The following is a 12036-nucleotide window of genomic DNA, read 5'->3' on the forward strand; positions in this document are numbered from 1 at the left end:
CCAAAGAAGGGAATGTTACTTGCTCACTTGAATGTGTGTAGTTTGAGGAATAAGGTGCATGAGCTCTGCCATTTGGTAGAATCAAATAATATACACATACTGGCTATCTCAGAATCACACCTGGACTCATCTGTTGATGATTCAGAGGTTGCAATGCATGGTTACAATCTGTTCAGAAAGGATAGAGATAAGAATGGTGGCGGAGTTTTGATCGTACACAATCATATTCCAGCTAAAGTACGATACGACCTAATGAAAAATGAAATAGAAGCTTTATGGTTACAAATACAATTGCCAAATTTAAAACCCATATTAATTGGATGCTGTTATAGGCCACCGAGTGCCAATTCAAACTATCTAGATGGTATTTGTGAAATGGTAGATAATACAGCTGAGTGTAATAGCGAAATGTATTTCATGGGAGACCTGAATATCAATGCCTTCAATGAGAAATGCCCCATGTGGAACAAGATTGCATTAGCTGCCAAAATGTGTAATATGACTCAGGTAATAACATCACCAACCAGAAGGGCTACAAATAAACATGGGGCTATTACAACGACCTGCCTTGACCACATCTATACTAACAGGCCAGAGCACTGCACTAAAGTGTTGTCACACTCACAGTTGGCTTTAGTGATCATAATCTAGTTGCTATAGTACGCAAGACCAAAATACCTAAGGCTGGCTCCAAGATAAATTATAGAAGGTCTTATAAGGGGTTTAATCAGGAACAATTTGTGGAGGAGGTAAAGAATGTGCAATGGTTTGATTTTTGCCATGAGGAAAACCCAGAAAAAGCACTGGGAGTATTTATGAAGTCTTTCATGGGGATTGCCGATCAGCATGTTCCTATGAGAAAATGGTCTGCCCGGTCACAGTGTGCACCTTGGTTGAATGACAAGATGAGAAGTTTAATGGTCCAACGAGATGATGCTAAAAAAACTGCAGACAGAACAGGTTCTCTATGTGACAAACAACATTACTGTAAACTAAGAAATGCGGTAACCAAATTGAATAAATGTAGAAAGAGGGAATACTACATGCAAGAAATCAGTGATTCTATGAATGATGGAAAGAAATTATGGAAAATATTGAATAACATAATGGGGAGGAACTCAAACATGCATCCTTCTTTTATAGAAACCGAGGGTAAATTCATTACCAAGCCAGCAGATATTGCAAATCATTTTAATGATTATTTTACAAATAAAGTAGATAAGCTGAGGAATGCCATGGGTGCAGTCAAGGACACAGTGTCACATCACATGATTAAAGATTGTATCATGAGGGAAAAGCAGTGCATGTTTGAATTCCACAATGTTACAGAAGAATATGTTGAAAATATGCTTTTAGATCTGTCCGATGATAAATCTCCTGGGATTGACAACTTGGATGGTAAACTGCTCAAAATGACGGCCAAATACATATCCAAGCCATTGAGTCACATTTTTAATAAAAGTTTAGAGCCAGGCGTGTGCCCCGAGATCTGGAAGGAAGCCAAGGTCATCCCATTACCCAAGGATAAAAGAAAAACCTTTGCTGGTTCCAATAGTCGACCTATAAGTCTCCTCCCAGTGTTAAGTAAATTAATAGAAAAAATAGTATACACCCAAATTCAATACTACTTTTCAAGTAACAATCTGACAACGAACTACCAACATGCCTATAGAGATGGTCACTCTACAAGTACAGCACTTGCACAAATGACCGACGACTGGTTAAAGAGCATGGATGATAGGAGGCTTGTAGGAGCTGTGATGTTAGACTTTAGCGCAGCTTTCGATGTAATCGATCATAGTCTGCTGCTGAACAAACTCAAATGCTATGGCTTTGGTTCTGTTGCTATGTGTTGAATGGAGAGCTTCCTGACTAGGAGAAGGCAGCGAGTGTTTTTCAATGGGAGCTTTTCTGAAAGTAAGGTGTTGCAGTGTGGGGTCCCACAGGGGAGTTCGCTTGGGCCTTTGTTGTACTCTATATTCACAAATGACCTTCCTTACGTATTAAATAAGTCCAGTGTAATAATGTATGCTGATGATTCCACGATGTACAGTACAGCATCAACATGCAGTGAGTTAAACTATCTACTTAAAATAGAGATTAAAGCCATAGCAGACTGGGTCAACAATAACAAACTGGTACTCAACATTGCAAAAACAAAAGCAATGGTGTTCGGATCCAGACATATGTTAAGCAGCAATCCTCAATGAAGCCTGACACTGGCTGGTCAGCCGGTGGAACAGGTAAACGAGACTAAGTTGCTTGGCATTGTTCTTGATTCTGGTTTACGGTGGACAAAGCAAATTGACAGTATCGTAACTAAAATGGGAAGGAGCATAGCTGTGGCGAGAAAATGTACAAAGTATGTAACACCAACCACTTTGAAACAAGTCATTCAGTCTCTGGTTTTGTCACATCTAAAGTACTGTCCGGTCATATGGTCATCAGCAGCAAAAACACATTTACAGAAATTACAAATAGCTCAAAACAAGGCTGCCAGACTAGCTCTCCACTGTTCGAAGCGCACTCATATTGGAGTTATGCATAGAAGCCTATCATGGCTTCCAGTTGAGAAACGTCTGCAATCTCGTGTTATCACTTTTCTAAAAAATGTCCAATTTAGCAAAAAACCACTGTATTTTTATGATCAAATAGTTTACACAAGAGACGAGCATGACCATAAGACTAGACGAGCTACATCAGGCCATCTACTGGCACCTAAACCCAGGACACATCTTCTGAAATCTTCTGTGTCTTATAGAGCTATAAAGGAATGGAACTCATTGCCAAACTACCTTACTGAAATAGAGTCCAGAGCCTCTTTCAAGAAGAGATTGAAGGGCCATCTACTAATGACCATGTACCCTTGTGAGCTGTGAACTCTAATTTAATTTGATCGCATGTTGTTGATGATATTGGTGATGTTTTTAATGTTGTTAATTTTATTAATGATGTCAGGACTTATGTCCTAAATGTTGCTGTATTATTGTTGTATTATTGTTGTATTGTTTTAAGTGTCGGACCCCAGGAAGAGTAGCTTTTGTCGAGAGCAAAAGCTAATGGGGATCCTTAATAAACATAAACATGCCCCTCCACCTTCACTGTCTAAGTCAGGGGTGTCAAACTCAAATACACAGTGGGCCAAAATAAAAAATCGGTACTAGTCGAGGGCCGGACTGGTTCAATGTGTATTGAAAAATGTATAGAAATGAACTTATTGCACATATTAAACTTGGAACTAACAAAGCTTAAATTATTGCCTATAAAAACAACATTAAACATTAAATAATCAGTTGCATTCATTTGGCTCTATCTGCAGCTTTTCCGGAGTCATTTACATTTTTCCACAGGCCAACAACAGCTTAAAAAAAACAATTTCCCTCAAAGAAAAAACCAAACATGCCTTGTTGTCGCAAGAAAAAAAGTGCAGAAGGAAACATCCATTGAAACTCAGTGTGCTGCTCTGTGATGCTAATTCAAGCCAGATACTTGACATCTCATCTCGGGTGCAAGGGCATCAATGTTTGGGGTCAGGCTCTGAGCTGAGGAAATCCTCAGGATTGAGTGAAGGTGTGCGTGCAATATACCGGTGGGCCAGAACTAATAGTAATTACAAATTATCCTGCGGGCCGAAATTAAATCCACCAAGGACCTGATTTATCTATTGATTAGATTTATGATTCGACTTTTGAAACTACAAGAAGATAAGGAGGACTTTTACAAAAAAGTAACAGAGATTTTTGTCCAGAAGGATAGGCAAATGGACTTCATCTTCAAGTCAAGGTAAGACCGCAATTTTATTGAAAATGGGATCTTACTAAGAGAGAACAATTCAATATTTAAATGATAAAATTCAAAATGTTGGGTATCCTTTTGTTGAACTGTCTGTTTAAAATTAATCGAAGCATCAGTCAAAAAAAGCTTTTGAAAATGATATTATATTTTGATTTAGGTCAAAATATAATATTTGTAAACCTGAAGAGTCAGTGCCAGTGCCTCACCAGCCATGAACCTCACTGCAGAAGCTTATAGACATCTAAGTTCTTTGTGCCCCACCACTTTTGTGCATATAAAACGCCACTGCACTTGAGCACAGAGATGTGCCAATACTCACACGCGCAAACTGAAAGGGGTAAACTCATACATGTCTATAAAGCAGTGAATATATGCATGTTCTGTTCCCTATATATTTGACTGTTTTGCTCCATGTTACCACTATTGTTATGAATGTATATATTCACCTGTATGTGGCAACACTCTTTAATTGCTCCAATCGTTATTACCGGCCTTTCATGGCTTCTGCACAATGTAATGTTACATGTTGTATACTGTTTTTGTTGATTTTACTATTGACAACAGAGTTTTAGTGTAAGTTAGGTGTTTTTGAGCTGGCAATTAAGAGCACAGTTCAAGCCCCACGTCCCCTCTTGGATGCTGTTTTTCACAATGTCAGAGGTTTTTATGCCATCAGTTTAGTTCCCCCTTTTTTTATTTTTCCTTTTTCTCTCTCATGTCCCATTATTCTCCTTTCCCCCTCTCCACGCCCAACACCCGGCCCTACCCCTGCTCCACTTCTGTTAGTCTTTGTCCCACTAATCTCTTAGAATATGACAATTACAGCTAACTGCAATCAAGTCCGGCCCATCCACTTTTTATCTTTAAACACTAAAGGTATGAACAACTGGGTGAAAAGACAGAAAATAGACTCTTATGATGATTATCATTTCTTCAACAAACTATTCTCTACCTTACCCAGTGATAACAACTACAATCTGATAGGAGGAGACTTTAACTGCATGCTTAGCATTGGATAGATCATTTAACAGGGCTCAGCCTCTTACCAAATCTGCTAAAGTTATCAACGATTTCATTACTCAAAATACTGTTTCGGATATTTGGAGATTTAAATTGAACAACCAAAAAGTATTTTCCTTCTTCTCCAATGTTTATCACACATATACCCGCATTGACTACTTTCTCTTAGATAATAAACGACTGGGAAATGTTAACTGCTGCTCAAATGAAAGTATCACAGTTTAAGATCATGGAGCAGTTCCATGTCATATAACATTGCCTAACTCCCTGAGACCCTCTCAAAACTGTAGACTTAACTCCCTCCTTCTAGCTGACAAACAGTTTGTAAGTCATATCATTTCTCAAATTATCTTCTTTCTTGAAACTAACACCTCCGCAGAAATCACTCATTCAACCTTATGGGAGACCCTCAAGGCCTACCTCCATGGGCAAATAATTGAATACTCTTCCAGGGCAAAAAAAGTAAGGGACTCCAAACTCATTGACATCTCACGCTGTATTTTGGAGATTGACAATCTCTGCTCGTCCTCCCCATGTCCAAAACTTTTTAAAGAAAGGCTGCATTTACAGACGGAATACAACTTACTTTCCACAGACAGAGCTACACATCTACTTACCAAGTCTCGATTTGCTGTTTATGACTCAGGTGATAAGGCTGGGAAGTTGTTGGCCCAACAGGCTCGTCAAGCTCAATTCTTATCCCCAAGATCTATAGTGAATCAGGAGAAACAGTCACTGACCACAGGGACATCAATGATATCTTCAAAGAGTATTACAGCGGTTTATACAGCTCTGAATGTGATAATCGCTCACAACTCAACCATTTATTTGATAAAATTACTTTCCCTTCAGTTCCAGCCAAACAGAACTCTCTATTAGGAGGCCAGATTTCCAACGAAGAAATTCTAAGAGCTATTCAATCGTTAAAATGTAATAAAACACCTGGACCAGATGGTTATAGTTCAGAATTCTATAAGAAATTTGCGCCCCAACTTTGCCCCCTGCTCAAAGACATGTTTAATGAATCCCTTTCCTCTGGCCTTCTTCCACTTACGACAGGCTGCAATTACTCTCTTACCAAAAGGGGGCAAAGACCCACTTCAATGTGCCTCCTATCGACCAATCTCCTATCGACCAATCTCCCTACTTAATGTGGATCACAAAATGTTATCCAAGGTCCTAGCTTCGCGCCTGGTGAAGGTTACCCCACAGATAATCTCACCAGACCAAACTGGCTTTATTTCAAACAGACACTCAAGCTCCAATCTTCAGAGGCTTTTCAATATTGTCTACTCATCTTCTTCTTGTTCCCCCGAAATGGTGATATCTCTGGATGCTGAAAAAGCATTTGATCGAGTTGAATGGCAATATCAATTTTTTACTCTTAAAAATGTTGGATTTGAAGATTCCTTCATTTCATGGATTAAACTCCTCTACTCTCAACCACAAGCCGCTGTAATCAACACAGTCTCACTCCCTGATAGTCTAATAGCGACGCTTGGTCAGGGTCCTATGGTGTGCAGTTGTGACGCGCAGTCTCCTTCAGCTTCATAAACGGACGCAAAGAGCTTTCAAGTGATTGCAATGTATTCCCATCGGCGGCAGTATTTGACGCTCAGGGAAGCACCGCATCGGTCCATGTCGGCTGCAGTTAAAGGCAATGTGAGTGTCCATTCCCATTGGATAACTGAGGATTTTACACCCGGAAGCAGGGGGGATCTAGACAAATATTCATGGGGTGGCAAGAGGGTGGCAGGAGAATTTCAGGGGTGGCATCCCCGGGCAGAAGTATATGCTGATTTAATCGCAGTCATATCAATTAATGTTAACTTGGAAAGCCACAATATTGATATTTTAACTTAATATCACATTATTGTGGCACATCAGTAAAGCCATACATATAAATATATAAGGTGGCAGACATAATTTAATGAATTTTAACTGAATGAGTTGGTTTCACTCTTAGACCAGCAGGGGTACCAAATCTATGCAGACTGCTGCAATAAGTACATTAATTAACTGTCTCATCAATGTGTGTCTGTATGAATATGATAATATTACAATCATATTATTCCTATCAGCTGTCAATCACTGTTATGATTCACATATTCATTTATTATTGAATAAACTATATTTTTTGGAGGAGTTAATGATGAACGTTCCTCAATATGCTTGCTCACCCTCCTTCAAATTTGAAAGACCAGTAATTACTATCATAAATAAAAAATAATCAAGAGAATAGTTCAGCGCCCCACAACTTAATTGCAAACACTTACAACCTTGACTTTACATCAGAAAGAACAAACATTAAAGAAGTGACTAACTGCATCAATTAGGGTTCAAAAACGTGTAATCAGCTAAAACATATACATCGCTGCAGTTATTATCCAGTGGAAAGTCCTTATCTACTCGCCTAGTTAAATCAAAGTGGTTACTTTTTTTTGGCTGGGCAGTGAAGTTTTACACACTGTCTTATTTTAACCTGAACCTGCTGCTCCTCACAGAGAGAAGATGGAAGAGGCTGTGTGAAGTACTTTACATTGTGAATAAGGGTGGATAGCCCCCATTGTTCTGTGTGTCAAAATGAAAGACAGCCCACACACTAAAGCAAACCGATATTGTTCTAAACTGTATTAAAGTAAACAGGTATTATCTTGAACTGTATTGAAGTGAACATGTATTATTTGGGACTATTTTAAAGTAATCCTATATATATATATAAACCTTCTCACATAAACTCCTTGACCCAGATATCAGCAACACACACACATACGCCTCCGCTTATCAGCACACACACACACACACACACACACACACAACACACACACACACACACACACACACACACACACACACACACACACCACACACACACACACACACACACACACACACACACACACACACACACACACACACACACACACACACACACACACACACACACACACACACACACTTCCCCTCACTAACACACACACATGTTCTTTTTCAAGGTTCTTTCTGGGGCCAATATAATCCCAAGCACCAATATATCTGTGTACAATGTTTGATACCAATATATCTGTGTACAATGTTTTATTGTTTGGGAAGGAATAGTTTGTGTGAAATCTTTCTTGGGAAAGTAAAGGAGTTAACCCAGGTATAAGAAGCACTTTTATACTAATAAAGGACTGGCTTACCTAAAGCCAGTTGAGTAGCACTTGAAATGTTTGGCTCTATGAAACCTGATGTACTTATATGATTCTGTTTTCTTCAAGGTTGTGTCTTCCTGGTCGAATGTACTTATTGTAAGTCGCTTTGGATAAAAGCGTCAGCCAAATGCAATGTAATGTAATGTAATGTAATAAGTAGGGTCGGGACTTTAACGCGTTAATTAAGATTAATTAATTACACAAAAATTAACGCGTTAAAAAAATTAACGCATTTTAATCGCACTTATTTTTGCACCGCGGAACGTTTCTCACTGGATGAGTTTCAGGCGTACCGATTATACTGGAGCACCAACTAACGTTCATGACTTCAGACAACAACAAACCACAGTGAACAACAGTGGGAAATGTTGTTTTAAAAAACGGACGGATGGAAGCGTCGATAAGAGCACGGTTGTGTGCAAATTATGCAAAAAGGAATTCGCATATCACCGCAACACATCAAGCCTCAAGTATCACCTCAATGCAAAACATATAGCAGCTAGCGTGGAAGCTAGCGTGGACGTTAGCCTCTTTTATCGCGTTCACACCAAAAAGAGCCGGTACTAAAATTAGTTCATGAGAACCTTTTTACCCCCACGAAAGTTCCTGCTAGAGAGCAGAGAGCTGCTAGAGAGCAGGGACTTTCGTACGGCTCTCTTGTGAGAAAAGAGCTATATTTCTGATTGGCTGGGCGGATTGCAAACCACGCCCCGTAAAACTCCCAAAAAGTTTTGTGAAGCCGCCATTTTATTATCCTCGCATTAGCATTATTAGCATTAGCCCAGCGCAGAAACGCAGAGAGACTAACTTATGGCAACACAAAATAAAACATGGGAGCGGTGGAGATGAGGAGGTGTCGGCGTTCTAGCGATTTACTCGGAAGGCTACTGGGACTCCCATGCTTCATTTGCCTAATCCACCCCCAGGTTCAAAGAGTTCTCATGAACTAAGTTCTCATGAACCTTTGTGGGAAAAGTACTGCGGTGTGAATGCGCCTAATGGTATACTAAAATCCATGTGAAAAAAATTGCTTCTCACTGTTCTTAGGTCAAACATTCATATGTGATTAAAAATGCGATTAATTTCGATTAATTAATTACAAAGCCTCTAATTAATTAGATTAATTTTTTTAATCGAGTCCCGGCCCTAGTAATAAGATAAAAAGTGATTCTGACCTTGTATAGTTCCGAGGCTCTCACGCTCTGTTCTGAAGAAAAATACTTTTTCCCAGAACTCTGATTCGCTGTATTGGGCCCGACCCAAAGTGAATCCAACCAGTAAGAACACCTTAGGAGTAAAATGGGACGGAAGAGCCGACACACATCTCCGCCCCAAATATGTCCATATATACTGTTGTTTCTTCATGCAAAATGCTCCCTGTTTCTGACTGGCTGGTCCCGATATCTGTATCGCACGGCAGTAGAGCGGGGAGCCCGGAGTGCTCTGTTTCAGGGCACTCTGTATTTCGTATTGTGTTTTTTACTGTATTAAAATCAGATTATTGTTATAACTTTTATGCCGGTGTTTTGAACTCCTTTTATTAAATCTGACCAGGCTCATCTAAAGGACGGCGCGGAGCAGAGGTGGGCTTTAAGCCACCACTATTGTGTTTGCTCCTACAATTTGGTGACCTTCCGACGTGATGAGTGCTGGTCTCTAGAAGGAACGGAATTCAGTCCAGGGGAGGACACCTGCACACCGTTGACAACTAAACCAGGACGTCCAGATACAAAGGTGAGCAGACACCTGTTGATTGTCAAAATCTGTGATTGGCTATACTACACATTTTTTAGAGTTGTCATCGGCGTTCTCAGTGTTCTTAGTCACGGTAAAAAATACAATACTGTAGAAAGTGTTTTGTAGAGTCAGGTAGAGCAGTCCTGTACCTAAGGCACTAAGTGTTTGTAAGAGTCTGGTATTGCAGTCCAGTACCTTAACTCACTAAAGTAAGAAGGTGCTTAGAGTCAGGTAGAACAGTCCGGACCTAAGGCACCGAGTTATATTGAAGAAAGTGCTTATAGAGTCAGGTAGAGCAGTCCTGTACCTAAGGCACTAAGTGTTTGTAAGAGTCGGGTAGTAGCTACAGTCCCGTACCTTAACTCACTAAAAGAAAGCAAAGTGAACCAGCGAGGTCTCCGTGGGGTACTAGTCCTGCACGGCTGACTCACTGGGAAAATTCTGTAATAAACTGTGTGATTTTTTTACGTGTAAAAATTGAGAAAAGAGAGCAGAAATAGTGACAGGAGACAGTTGCAGAGCTGAGAGCTTCATGAGACAGAGGAAGCTCATTTGTGGTCAGCTGCTGCCCTTTGGTGGCGAACAGGGTGTGTAACAATATTCTGTGTTGTTTCACGCTGGAAAAACTTTGAATTCAGAATAGAATAAGGACATTAAGAGTAACGACAATATTTGTCCGGTGTATTAATAAATACAAGTGAACACATATTAACTTAGTCAGAGAATAGATACGAAGTCAATTATGGAAGAAGAGTTTGAAAAGAGTGATTTAGGCGTTCCAATTCCCGGAAGCTTCCGCGAAGAATGGGAACAGACTGAGAGATTGATTCCCAGTGCAACCAAACAGAGTGATAAGAAAAAAAGGCTTGTGCAGATCTGAGATTCCTAAAAAATAAAATGATGAAAGAGGACAGAGACAATTGGAGCGAAGGGGCGGAGCTATCAGAACAACGAGGCTCGGGTCAGTCACGTCGAACCGGATGACTGCGGGGCTAACGGTTCGTGTCGCTACCAGTCCGCTGACATGGCGCATCAATCAACGGTAAATGTTGCCCATTACTTGCCCAGTATTACTTTGAATATTATTATTGTGATTGAGGATTAAATCCGCTTTGAAGACCACCGTTTTATATCGTGCAGTTTAGCGGCAAAATAACGTCAGTCAGCCAGCTAACGCTAGCTTTGTTGAGTTTATGCTAGCTAAACAAGTAGTGGTTGCAGTCTACAGCAGTAATTAATATATTATAGCCTATACTGCTTTGGCACTAACGGTTGATAATCGTTTATCAAAATAAAACCAATTGAACTGTACTGAAATAATGACACGTTTTATAATTGTCTTGGGCTCCTGCTGTGTTTTTAAAGCCTTTGTAAATTATCCATGCTATTTTCTATTTAGAACGAAGACTTCAGAATCTTAAAATCCCTTAACGTTTGTATGCAATTGTGCTAAATTCCACTCTGGAATCAAGCAAATATTAATATGTTTGCATGACATTAGTTATTTATATTTTGATATCACTTAACTATACGTTTAATACATTTAAGTCAAGCTAAGGTACATGTGATGGAAGCTAGTTAGTGCTCTTACCTGTGATGCCTCCTCCAAACAGCATAATAACCAGACTGTATCATTAAAACTAAGTACCAGTTCTAGATCCTTGACTTTAGACAAACAATTCAAAAGACAACATGTATTTAAAGACCAATCTTTATTTGAAGGTGCCTCTTAACCTGAGATATTAGTTATACAGTAATAGTATTGACAATCTAAAAAAACTGAGCAACTCAACAGTCAACTTTATATTTCTTATTGTCTAAAGCATTTATTATTTTCATTTTCCCAATCTCATATTCAGTGTGGACGGATTGAGACAGCATGTTGTCCAGAGAGCAGCAGAGACTTCAGGGAGAAACCTCCGTGTGATGGATGTCCTGTCTGTTGGTTTGGAGAGGACTGAGGGTCTTTCCTCAGCGAGGAGGACCAGGCCTGATGGAGGAGCCCATGCTGGGCAAAGCTGATACCAACTGCACAGGCCTAGTCGGTCACTTTATTTGACTAAATGTGTTTACTTATACATTTAATAGGTTTACACCTTCTGTCCATATGTGCTTTTTATTTAAAACATGTTTGATTAACTTTTGGTTCACATTTCAATAAATTGTATTTGTACTCCTTTTGTCCATTATTCTTACTGAAAATGTTAGATTACACATTCACATCTGACTGAAGATTGGCCCCATTTATTTGTGACGTTGCAAACTCTGCGGTACAAGGCACAAGTGATGT

General features: G+C 39.6%; 1 long non-coding RNA gene across 1 annotated transcript; it reads left to right on the top strand.

Moving 5' to 3' along the window:
- The first annotated feature begins 3535 nt into the window (after positions 1-3535).
- Positions 3536-11699, top strand: LOC117550789. The gene is made up of 3 exons (XR_004569702.1): positions 3536-3783; positions 9564-9743; positions 11606-11699. It is a non-coding gene; the product is annotated as an uncharacterized LOC117550789 (long non-coding RNA).
- Positions 11700-12036: the final 337 nt, after the last annotated feature.

This window comes from Gymnodraco acuticeps, unplaced genomic scaffold (assembly GCF_902827175.1).
Source record: "Gymnodraco acuticeps unplaced genomic scaffold, fGymAcu1.1, whole genome shotgun sequence".
NCBI classification, from domain to species: domain Eukaryota; kingdom Metazoa; phylum Chordata; class Actinopteri; order Perciformes; family Bathydraconidae; genus Gymnodraco; species Gymnodraco acuticeps.